The sequence below is a fragment of the Helicoverpa armigera genome, chromosome 1 (genome assembly GCF_030705265.1).
Source record: "Helicoverpa armigera isolate CAAS_96S chromosome 1, ASM3070526v1, whole genome shotgun sequence".
NCBI classification, from domain to species: Eukaryota; Metazoa; Arthropoda; class Insecta; order Lepidoptera; family Noctuidae; genus Helicoverpa; species Helicoverpa armigera.
In genome coordinates this window covers 6735873-6748890 of record NC_087120.1, presented here as the reverse complement: position 1 = coordinate 6748890, position 13018 = coordinate 6735873, and the positions used below count along the sequence as shown (strand labels likewise).

The window sequence follows — 13018 nt, the reverse complement described above, 5'->3', positions numbered from 1 at the left end:
TCGATGCCATAGAACCAGGAAGAAATAGGAACTCCTTTACCGAAAATAGCCATCGTTATAACAGTTACCTGATAGTAAATATGTCAAACTCTGAAATACAAGTGTAAAATTGTTGAAAATATTTGTCACCAAACCAAATAAAACAAGACAACAATAATAAAGTTACAAAGAAACTCCCATTTTATATTCTGTTCCTTTTTGTAATGCTAGAAATCTTTTACTACAATCAAGCACAAACTGGAACCAATATCGCGATACAACCTAGAAACCGTAGTACGTGCTACGAAATTTCGTAGCACACGCTACGAAATATTGCTACGATTCCGATTGAACAGTGTAGCCGCGATTACAATATTTTTATACAAAAAACTTTCAATGCTATTAAAGAAACTCTTTTAAAGGAAATGTTTTTTTAATGTCTCGACTGTTATTTAAGTAGTAAGTTTATTTTGTTTGGCAGCTAAAAGCTGTTTAATTCAATTGTGATTCCTGCTTTCAATCCACTTTGGGAGCAACACTATTTTAATAAATTCAAGTGCCATTTTCAAGAATACTGAAGCTTTACGTAAAATATATTCCTCTGAGTGAGGTTATATCTTAACATGGAGTGAAGGGTTCTTGTTTCTGACATGATTTTTATGTTTTTTTGAGGATAACAGCGGCAACGTTGGGCAACTGGCGTGAAATAAGGTTTCAGCCTTTTTCACGCTTTATTCCCGGTTTCTTACATGATGTAGTGAGCAGAATTATGGCATGTAGTTTTACATACATGTCAGCTCATGTCAACTTATGACCGCGAGTGCGAGCTCTTGAATAAATGCTCAATAACAGTGTGTGAATGGAACTTCTTTTGTATGATGTGTTCGCAGTAAACGTACTACAGAGCTGAAACATTACTCACTTATATGCAATAAAATTATGCAAATAAAACAATTGAAACACATAACACAATAGTCCACTCAAACAAAACGTGAACAAACACACATAGAAATCAAACTAGTGTGGAAAAGCATTAAAGAAAAAAGTTTGTGGGTACTAGTCGGCTACAACCGCTTCAAACTGGTTCAACAAAGAGCTGAAATTAAATTTACGTGGCGCAAAGAAAAAACTAGTTACAAGAGGAAATTGCCGGAGACAGTGACAAATTGTTCCCGCAAGAGGACGGTGTTGCTGTCCCTTTCATGTCCATGTTACCGCATATCTGTTGTCCCTCTCTCTCTGTATGAGCATGCGGTGCTATAACATGAATGTACCGGAATAATTGTGGCCTTTTTTGGTAAACAACGGGACACAAACGCGGCCTTAGCATCCGATTTTAAACTGCAATTTTGCAAAGCACCCACGATTTTAACGACCTGCAATAAACATGTATGTGAACAACCGCTATAATTATACGAAACAAAAAGTTTGTTTAAAAACTGTTTTGCTGTTTTGACTGTCACACGACAAGGCTAGTAAAGTGATGAGAAAATAACTATATTTAATTACGGCTTAATTTGCTTTGATTCTGAAACTTTCTTTCTAAAGTTTTTGAAAGATTTTTTTTCTAAAAAAAAAAAACAATAATGTCCAAAAATTTTAAAGTAAAAAAATCGGAGTGGTCATTGTTGAAATTAGTAACAAATTAGTTTATACCACTACCAATATACACTTTTTAATGGAAAATTCTAGACAATATAGATTATAAGCAATTGTACTATTTCAATAGATGAGTCCTATTGTGTAAAGAATTATATACAAATTCGCATTTAACAAGATGTCAAATAGGCTTGTCTGAACGTGTCTCAAGCAAACAATATTACGCACTACTATGACCATGGAGAACAAAATAACTAGCGGAGGTGTCATAACGCCAAATCTCCTAAGAAAATAGCGCGCTAAAATGCGGGTATGGGACGGACCAAGAAGCTCCGCCATCTTCAAAGTAAAATCACCAATCAATCAAGACCAATCTTTAACAGATTGGTTTTGAGTTGTTAAGGAGCCCAAATGCTCCGTTAATTCTAGTAAATCATCAAGCCTACCGTACTCTTTTTTGACCTACAAGAAGGTGGTTGGCCTACCTCTCTTATGGCATCTCCACTATCTTTCCTGCCTCCGTGAACATGACGCATTTGTTTGTCTATCTATGCGTTTTTGCGTCTGTCGGACACACGCAGAGTTTTCAGTACAAACTGTAAAAACAAGTGCACTGTCATTCATGTGAATGCGTGAATAGCTTGCTAAAAGGTTTTCTAATACCCTGAATACACGGGTTTGACGATTGTTTGTGCGTCATATGGCGAGTTTTACAATTCCATCTTTTAATACACTGCTCTATAAAACACATTCTAAATATCGTATAGGACAGGATGAGAATAGGAAGTAGTGCAGAAATACCCGTGACATTAAGAGACAACTCACACTACAGACTAAACGGTCGGCCGATACTTTGACCTACTAATTATCTGACAGCTTAATTTGAAGGTAATCGTGGACTTCTCTTAACTATTCACTACCATTTAGCTCCATATTGATTCACGAGCCTGATCAAACTATCGACCAAATAAAAATTTTCAGTATGCGGGGACTTCTAACAATACGAATCTGCTTAAAAATCGAAGCACCTACATTGCAACGGAAACCAAGTCGATGAAACCGTATCAAAATTCTATAGACTCATTTCAGTAATAGGATCAGCTTCAAAAGTACCTCAGATCGAAGTCAGCTTGATTTTTATTATTTTTCACAAAAGTAACAAAGGAACTGCTCAAAGGAGCACTTTCTACTCTTAAGACTAGGTGAGCTCTACGACTTTACACGTCTTATACCTACCAACCACCAACTATTTTGGTCTTTATACTCCAACCTTCACTATTACATATATACCATAACATTAAAAAGTTCGTTTTCGTTTCATATTGCAATGCTTTCACACTAGAAGATTTTTGTAGCGAGCGTATATACGCGACTCATTCCGACATGCTTGCACCTACACTTATAAAACCCGAGCGGGAAAAGTACCAGTGTTAAAACGATTTAAGGCGTTGATAGCTTTAGAGGTCAGGGCACACAACTTCATACAAGCAAAGAGTAACTCCTGAGTTTTATATCTTATACGAAGACGTATTCCAAGCCGGTAGGAATCGAAATGGAAATCGGGCTGTTGTTAATTGCCACGTTGCAACAGATTGCCCTTCTATGCCAGTAGAACTATAGCCGACGTCAGTTGCCCCCGAAAGCCTTACATAACGTGACATCGTAACTACTGCCTCACTGACCTCTCTGTGACGTAGACGCGAATATCACATTTTATCGCATACTGTAGCTATTTTCCCGCGGCTGCGCCAGCGTCTTGGTGAAAATTCTTTTCGTACCTGAATAAAGTATATTCTATGATACTATATGATACTCGGGAATAATTTATCTTTTTAACAGTGAAATAATTTTTCTAATCGGTTCAGTAGTTTTGGAGCAATCAGGTTACAAACAAACAACTATATTTTTATTTTGGTTTTCAAATTTATTTTTCTCAGGTTTATTGAAACCTTTTATTTGTAGTATCTTACGGGCCTGGGCCAAAGTGAGATACTAATTTATTGACGGGATAATTTGAGATGATGAATTCGGTACTGCATATTTTTATTATTATTCTCATATTCGAGTATATTTCAAAGAAGCGTCCCATTTATGTACCTACTCTTTGTGGTGTTCTTAAGCTTATCGTCACTAAGCATCTTTAGACAAAATGTTTGATAGAATAGAAATTTCTCGGTAGCATATTTGCCTAAATGTTGTAAAGCCGTTGCTTTCTTTTGAAGTGGGCTAAATATCTAAAGAATGGAAGTGTGTGGGTGCTTTGTAGGTTAGGCAAGGACAAAGTTATAGAAAAATATATTTCAGTGACCTAATTACGTGTGAAGAAACATTCTGTAGTATCTTTTATATGTTTATGTGTCATGGTTTATCTTAGCACCAACGTCATCCAAAATAATGTAGTGGATAATGAGGGCAAAAAAAAACTAAAAATATCCCAACACGTGTATAGCCATTTAAAAGCTTCCGCTAGTGTTTGCCTGCGTCTGCCTCTGCGAACTACTTTGCGCACGCGTATAAAAATACTCTAAAAGTTTAATCGGTAAATGGGTTATCTAACTCTTCAGCTTTGCTTAAGATGTAGGTATAAATTGAACTATACTACACTAATATGCTACTGTACAGTTAACCTAATTACCTATAACAGTAAATACGTCAGTTAGCTTCATAGCTGCCGCCTGTAATTATAGAACAATCGCTCGTAACGCGGTAACTGTATCCAGAGACGCGGAACTGTCGCCAATGGAGCGAGACGAACTTATGAGCATCGCGAAGATGTTATATCCAAGGATGTGATGCTATCAAATTAGTATGTTAGTTGATTACCGCGAGTTTATCTGTTTAGTGGGACAATTAATAACGGGGCTTGGATAAAAAGAATGGTATGTCCTGTATAGGTGGTTATATTTATCAAATATTAGTATTTTTACGCAAAAAATACAATATATGAGTAACTAGCCGTTTTCCCGTGGTTTTACCCGGGTCCCGTGATAACTACTGCCCGCACCGGGATAAAATATAGCCTATGTTACTCGCAGGTAATGGTGAAAGAATATTTAAAATCGGTCCAATAGTTTTTGAGTTTATCCATTACAACCAAACAAAGTTTTCCTCTTTATAATATTAGTATAGATGATAAATGTACCATTCGGTTTCTTTTAAGTAAGTTTTTAACAACAACTTCACTCTTTACTTGCAACTTTCACGAGTCTCACAAAACTCGCACCTACTTATCTGATTACTCCGTTTCACGTCAAACAAATTAAACAAAAAACTTGTTCGTTCAATGAAAGTCGAATAAAAATCCAAAACAAAAGATACCTACAATAAGAATATAAAATCAATGGAAAGTCCAGACAAGTTAGAATGTCGCTCCGTTTTTCTAACTTTGAAAATACTCTTGGGTAAAAAGGAAACTCGAACAAGTTCATTTTCTTTGGATTTGACCCTGATAAAGGGATTTCCAAAACGATTTTCATATCGTATCTGAATAAAATAAACAAACTTGTTTGGCACTGAATATGTGTAATCTTTTTGGTAAAGCTGTAAAATAATTATAGGTACTTTATTTATTGTGTGAGTTATACTTATATTTTCCAACGTCAGCTATCTGCCACTCGTTTCACCAATGCTCTAACACGTGGGAAAAAGTTTTTCAAATCGGAGCTGTAGTTCCTAGGATTAGCACGCTAAACATTGTTTTATGTAGAATCCCGAATCTCACCACCTGCTATTGCATCAAGAAGCTTTAAATTTTCCACATTTCAACCGAAAACTCTTTCTCATTTCACTTTTTCAACTGTTCTTATGATCTTCATTTCCGTTGGCACATATTACGGGTAGCGCAATTCACGTCAACAACGCCACGATTCACTTTCATAAAAATATATCCTAATAGAATAACTTAAACTTAAAAATATTCAAACAAATCACGTTTTAAGAGATTCTGATGTAAGTTGTTTGATATATTGTATAATTTTAAAATTAAGACAACCAACTTTAAATAAGCTGAATCTTTCCTTGTTCATGAAAAAAAGCCAAAAAACAAATAAAAACACACTTCTCTGATCATACTAAATTAATGGACCTAATTAAAAACAAAATGAAAATCCACACTAACCTTCTCATAACCATACGATAATCAAAACGAATACATACTTAAACTAAAAACCGTCCTAAACCCAGCAAATTCTCTCCTTACAAAGTCATATACCTACATATAAAGATATTAGCAACATAATTCAACATGAACAGTTACAATTAAGTTTAATTTCACACGAACTGACGGAAGGCGTAAACAAAACAATAACAGCCCTAGTGAGGGATAGTTACGATTCTCTTTCAAAGTTCCTGTCTCCGGCTTTATGTAAGTCGACTCTTTGACGATGAATTGCACCGAACTTTGTATGTTTAAGTGCTATTTCTGTAATGGACACTTTGGCCCGGTATTTGTTAATTCGTTTTATTAGTGCACCTTTTTACTAGGCGGATTCATTTAGGTACGTTGCATTTTCAGTATAGTTTTGTGTGAAATGGTATCTTGATCTTACTGTCTTAAAGCGCTTTAGCAATTGACTGACACTACAAGCCAGAGGCAGAGTTTTCTTAAAAGCACCTTAAAGCATTGGAACCTCGACAAAAATCAGCTTCAACTACCGCACGCATCCAGCATCAGCACAATTTTTTTTACCGTCAGCATTTTATGTAACATCAGCCAAAAAATATATAAAAAAGCTCTTCTCTTCTCAAAGTATAATAACCAGGTGCAGTATTAAGTACAGGCTCACGACACACTGGTGTTTGCCAAGACAGGGTAATGAACCCTAGGCAAGTCTGTCAGAGCAGCACTCGGTGCCACATCATTAATTTCCACCTAATGTCTGAAACGCCGAGGCGACGGAACGTACGTACCACATTTTGTGTTCACATACATTCATGTAAATTACTAGATGTGTCTTGTGGTCGTAACTCATAAAGTGCAAAGATATTTCTAACTTTTATTAGTTTTTTTTACATACCTAAATGAAAATAGATCTGACGGTTTTGACAATTTTTTTTTTAACTCAAGACTTACCAGCAAAAACCAGTTTGATCCGGTTTCGAATCGAAGAACGTAATTATAAATTCCACCCCAGAAACAAGACAATACCGAAACTATTACCTTTCTGTGACAATTCAAAAGGATAATCAAACGATTGATCGAAGAGTCCTTTGTTCGTGACGTATTTAACCCAGACCTAAACGCTGGAGGTGATTAAAACACACAAACGGTAGCGTTTCCATTATCTGTACATGCGTGGTAACAAAGCTACAGACTCCGTTTGTTTCACACGTTAAACAACTAACCACGTTTCTAGGCTGTTCCGGGGTTCCAAACACTGTCTCTTAATTTATCTATAAGCTGCCTCCAGTGCTAAGAAAATAAGCTTGTTTTTAAATATTTGACAGTGTCAATTGCAGCTAATGTACTTTCTTCCTCATTAGTGCCTACGGAAAAAAATATAATTTTAGGTTCATTGCAATTTCGAAATAAATAATAATTAAAATATTTAACTAATTAATAATTCTATTATTTATGTTAATAGCCATTCAGGTCTGTTTAATTTAATACGTATAAGTAGTATTTAAGCATTATATCCTACAAAATATGGAGCTGTCCACAAAATTAATTATTAATTGTGCCAAAATTTCATATAATATATCCTTGTTTAATATTGAAGCACATAAAGCATATTGAGTTTAAATTAAATTAACTAGTCGACTCATTAAACATTAATAAAGATTAAATTGTACAAAAACCTTTCAGCTGAAATGACGATCAATGGAAATTACCAAAATACCACTTTCAATGCAATTATCGCGCATCACCTATACATGTTACTATAAAACTGTGGTTTTCGCCATAATGGCTAAAGCCTATGAAACAAACCACTCAGCATTACGTACAGTAGGTACATGGCCCAGCCCTTTCAAAGAATGACACAATTAACATTATACCTGTAGCAAGTAAGCGAGCTATCGACACAAAAGATTACTTTAATACGCCTATGTATTTGTGAATCTCATACATTTGAAGTAGTGATGGCCTATTGGTTAAAGCACCACCTTTCTAACTATGTGGATTCGAAGATAGGTTTTCTAAGCATACTTTGAACACCAATGACGGAGTACGTAAAGTGATATGCCTTGAGCAAACGTGGTGATTAACATAAATCTTCTCCTAATCCTTCTTTGCATAAGAAGAGGCCGCAGCCTTGCAGTGGGACAATAAAACGGCTAATGATGATTATGAATTAAGAAAACTTTATAATTTCGAACTACTAAGTCTTGGATTTGTTGTCAGATTTTGTAATCCTTGACTATATTAGGAAAGTATCAAGCGATTGTAAATAACTTTTCGTTAGTTCCCGATGAATACTTTATCCCAAGAACAAAGTTTTCAAAATTATAATTTATGCAAAAGAGTTGGTTTTGGGTTGAACTAAGCAAATCCTAGCCTTATTGTTCTCGTAATGAAAGTTTGGTTTTAATACTTTAAAGCCTAAAGCCCCGTATTTATGGTAAACTTTTGTTTATAAACAAAGTTGCAGCAGCACGTTGCTGAGTTATTATTGGCAAATGACAAGATCAGTACGCAACATTCTTGTTGCTCATAAAGAATGTTGATCAACTGTTGCTATACAAATGTTTACCATACCCTTTTTTAACGAATTCATAACTAATTCTTTTCAAAAGTAACTAACAATTTTATTTATTTTCTAGTCTTCCAAAACTTTTACTGATGCATTGTACGTGTGAATACGGCACGTTTTTCAAGACAGTTCAAAGACCCTCCTTACCTTACGTACAACAATCTTAACACCCAAGGGAATGGCATCAGCTATTCAATCTTAGACAAAAAGACTGACGTCACAGCAAACCCTCGAAGGCTTTAAACAATGAGTGCGTCAGTGGGGCTCAAGCGCTGTGTAATATGCCGGCAACATAATGTGTGCTGAGCCAACACTCGTACTTACATTAACGGATAAAACGTGGATGCGTCTTATACAAGGACGGGCTAATAAAGTGCACTGTTTCGCAGCACTTACAAACACGTGAGTTGAGAGTCCCTGCCTTCCAAGCCCGATAGCGTTAGATCGATATACGAATTAGGTCGCTCATTGAAAATTACAAATAAACACCAGAAGCGCCTTCCGCATAATTTGATAAATTCCCTTAGCAAACACTTTCATTAAAGTGGCTCGTTAAAATGAGAGAAACTTTAGTTTCTTTAATTCCAACATGAATTATTTATGGAGGTGGGTCCGGCGATTATACGTTTCGCAGCAAGCCGCGAATATTAATAACCACACTTTGTTTGGCACATTTTGTCGGCAATTCAACCCAAAAAGCACTGTTTATTTAACTTACACGAAAACCCTGTAAATAAAATTACCTAACGCTAACGTTACTTACATGAATAAAATAAATAACATAGCTACTTTTTCTGGTACGCCTTTGCTAAGCTCTTCCTAAACAAGCAATGTGTTCTACATCACAATATCCATATCTTACGAAAACAATATACAGCCAACCAAAAACGTAGCCAACGCTATCTCAACATCAGCTAGATAATGCAGCCATACATAAAATATGTAGTTATCATAATAAATAGAAAGGTTTATGTGTGGTACATTCGCGTACTTACCGCACACATATATCCTACTTTCCTATTCGTACGGCTGCTCCATATGAGTCGCGGGCTAATGTTCAAAATAAGGTCCCACCCACATTTTTATTTGGCAGCGCAACACGTACGAGGTACGGACGTCGTTCCGCTACCTACTGCGGTTCCGATGCGGTACCGACGGAAAATTTATGTACCACTGAGCGTGCAAGTCTAGTCTCCTTACCGAGATACCCCATGTGAAACATTACCCGCGCGGAGTTTCAGCAGAAGGCGCGCTCGACTGCGGCCCGCGCGGCGCCGCCTCGCACCCGGCCTCCTACCGACGCCGCTGTGGAAGCGAAATGACTGCGAATAAACAAAAATCTTCATATACTTTTGATAGGCATAGGATCCTTGGAGGGGCCGCCACGCTCAAATATTAAGTTTGTTAAGAATTTTAAATTAAGAGCATTAGACGCGGCGTCATTGTGGAATTAAATATTAATAATGCTATTCAAGTGAATTTGGTGGAAGGCTGAAAACAATGAATTTTTAATAGTTATTCTCCTTTGCGTCGAGCAATTAATGTAATGAGGTAGTAAGTTTAGCCTACCCTCGGGAAGGGGCTGCGAACAGGAGTTAATTCCGAACAGGATTTGCTATTCATAAACTTTATTATTAATGTTCAATTTTCATCTTTACAGAACAATGCCCGAGTAATTATTGAATTACAATAAAATATTCTGTTTTACGTATGCGTTTGTTTTTGCAAGGAGGCAGCGTAGGCCTGTGTTATGTCAATTTACTTAGAAGCAATTGCTATGACCGACATACATTCATCTTAGAAAAAGAAAAGTACTAACTCGTGATGTTAGACAATCGAGACTAAACAAGCATAACACCAAAAAAACAAAACCAAGTAAACATAAATATAACAGAATCGCATAACTTAATCCCGCACTATTCATCTATCAGGCGAAACATAGCCCGTACAAATATGCGAACACTTCTGACAAGTATGATCATGTAATAATTAAAACCACGTAGCGACGCGGCCGTCTCATTTGTCTTTTTAATAAATTGTTTGTTTTACTTACAGCAGTTTCATGTAATTTGTTCTGGTGTAATTTATCACATGTCCTCGCGATGTTCGGGATTAGGTGCGCATCGCTCACATGCCTGTTTGTCAGACTAAGAACGCACGCGTACTTTTGTTCTTAGTGATTGGTACTTGGTTGAGAAATAATCGGTAGTTGGTTTTGTTTAGTTGTTACTGAAATAAGTAAGGAAATTACCAAAAAAAAACAAGTATCCACGACTCTTAAACTCTGTTATTTCTCACATAATGAGTAATATCGTAAGAAAACATAGGACGAGGTATTTTTCCCCCGCATACATATACTCGTACTCTTTGGAGTCGCCCTCAGTACCTCTTACGTTCTCGGTAAAAATCGAAAGACTAAAGAATTTATAACGAAAATAATTGAATTCATGCCGGCAGGTATTATTAAATGCTTACCTTCTTTCAGAATTTACTTTGTTTTTTCCTCAAGAGGGATTATACTTACACATATATTTGCCCGATATTCCCTGCATATACGTAAACAATACAAGGAAAACCATTTATTTAAATTGACACATAGGAATAAACATGTTATCATAGGAGGCATTAGAATTTTCTGAACATGTACTCCACTTTCTCGGTGTATTGTGAACGAGCGTTGGAATATCAATGTGGTTCCAAGCGTAGAATATACTTACAAAGTGAATACTTTATAACGTTTACTCAATGAAATCGGAGCGGAATTGCATATTGGAACTTGGCTAATAATTACACGTATCTAACAAAGTACGATGTTGCTTCCATCGTTTAATTTAATATTCCTTACAGGTAGGGCTGCCATCCGTCCGGGTTTCCCCGGATTTGTCCTCGTTTGGAGGCCGTCCGGGGGCCGTCCGGGCGGGGTTTCAAGAAGTGTCCGGGGAAAACCCGGACATTTTTCATAGGGCCATCTTAACCTATGGTGCCTGGGTATGCGAATTACCCGGGCGCCTAATAATGCAGAAGTCGAAGTGTCCCAAAACTCCAAAATTTTCGCGCTCGCTTCGCTCGCGGCTTCTCTTCTTGACACATTTTTTTTCCGTTTAGCTACTTTAATATCCCAATATTCAAAAAATTTTGCGCTCGCTTCGCTTGCGGCTTCTTCACTTTGCGGATTTTTTTATTATACAAGTTTAGGTGCTTTAGTGACCCAAAACTCAAACATTTTCGCGCTCGCTGCGCTCGCGGCGACTTCACTTTACAGTTGTTTGTATTTTTCAACATTTTTTTTGTCTAACCTATCAAGAAGGTAACTCCTAGTTTCCATATGAGCTCTCTTAATTATGACCTTCGAAATACATTAAGTCACAAATTTTCAATACTAGGTACTACGTGAGCTAGAGACGGCCCTGATTTTTCATGTAAGGAAGGACCTCATTGAATTTAAGTAATATGGTAATATTAAAAATTAGGTCTTGTTTTGTTAAACAAAAAAAATCGGACTCGTCCGGGGAAAAAATGATATTTACGCCAAATGTCCGGGTTTTTTTAAATATTTGTCCGGGTTTGGCGAAATTCGAAATGGCAGCCCTACTTACAGGGTATGAAGATAGGTATTTCCTTTAGACAAGCACATTGTTGTGACGACGTAGGTACAAATAGGCTCTTCTTAAACTAAGCCTTACACATGCCGTTATTCCGTGAATCTGTAGATACGATTTGCTAAACAAAAATAGGGCAGAAATAGCAGAAATAAATATATGTTAAAATAAAGCCGGACCGCAAAACTGAATTAGAATTTTTCCCTTTGTGCTTCACCAACGTCGTAACTCGTATTTTCTTTTTATTAAAAACAGGAAAAATAAACAAAAATTGGGGCGGTCCACCCCTACCTGTAATATAAGAGGTGTCCTTCAAGAGGTATAAATAGTATAAGTATAAATATGTATCGTTTACTTGAATAAAAAATGTCGGCGTGGTATACGACTTAATATTAGAAAGAGGAACGATTTGACTGTATGTGTGCACTGAATTGTTTCGAAAACTACTGCAAAGATTTTTGAAAAATCTCCGTTTGTAAAGTACTTAATCCCCGGGCTACTTAGGCTATGGGTATTTTATCCTGGTAAGGGAAGTGATTCAGAAGAAAAGCACGACACACAACGAACAAATTAGTCCATTATCATCACCTTCATTATTTACGTTTTGTAAATAATGTAGTGTACATAAATTGACATACATATGTTTGAAATCTTAGAATAAAGTGTTACTATAGAAAAAATCTGTCTCACAGCCTATGAAAAAATACCTAGGCCACAAAATAGAAATCTTCTTAAGCAACAATGTTTTTATGAATGTTTAAGGTAGAAACATGATCCGTCGAATGTTCTCTCACCCCACACAATGTTACCCTCAGATTTAAAGAAAATCCCAGGACCCCTTTCAAAAAAATGTCGTGTTTTTAGAGGTATATCACTGATATGTTATTCCCTTCCTTGGGCATAGTAGTCAGATGATAACCATTTTCTTTCAATCAGTTGATTTCAATAACCTAACTGTGGATCGGAATTTGAAATTACTCGTATTAGGTCATAATCCTATCTCTACTAACCAAATCCGAAGATAGATGCATTATTGAAATCCGCAGAACGTCAATGACGGAAATAAATAAGTACAGACCAGCCCGTGCCAGCCTATCCGTTTTCGCAAACTTTATCGTAAATGTTTCTGGAACAATCGGTTGGGCTACAAGC

The 13018-nt window shown here is 36.4% G+C and overlaps 1 protein-coding gene across 2 annotated transcripts in view; it reads left to right on the top strand.

Moving 5' to 3' along the window:
- The window catches only part of LOC110374488 (discoidin domain-containing receptor 2), a 147180-nt gene that overhangs the window by 88436 nt on the left and 45726 nt on the right, over nucleotides 1–13018 (top strand). The gene's annotated exons all lie outside the window — the stretch shown is intronic.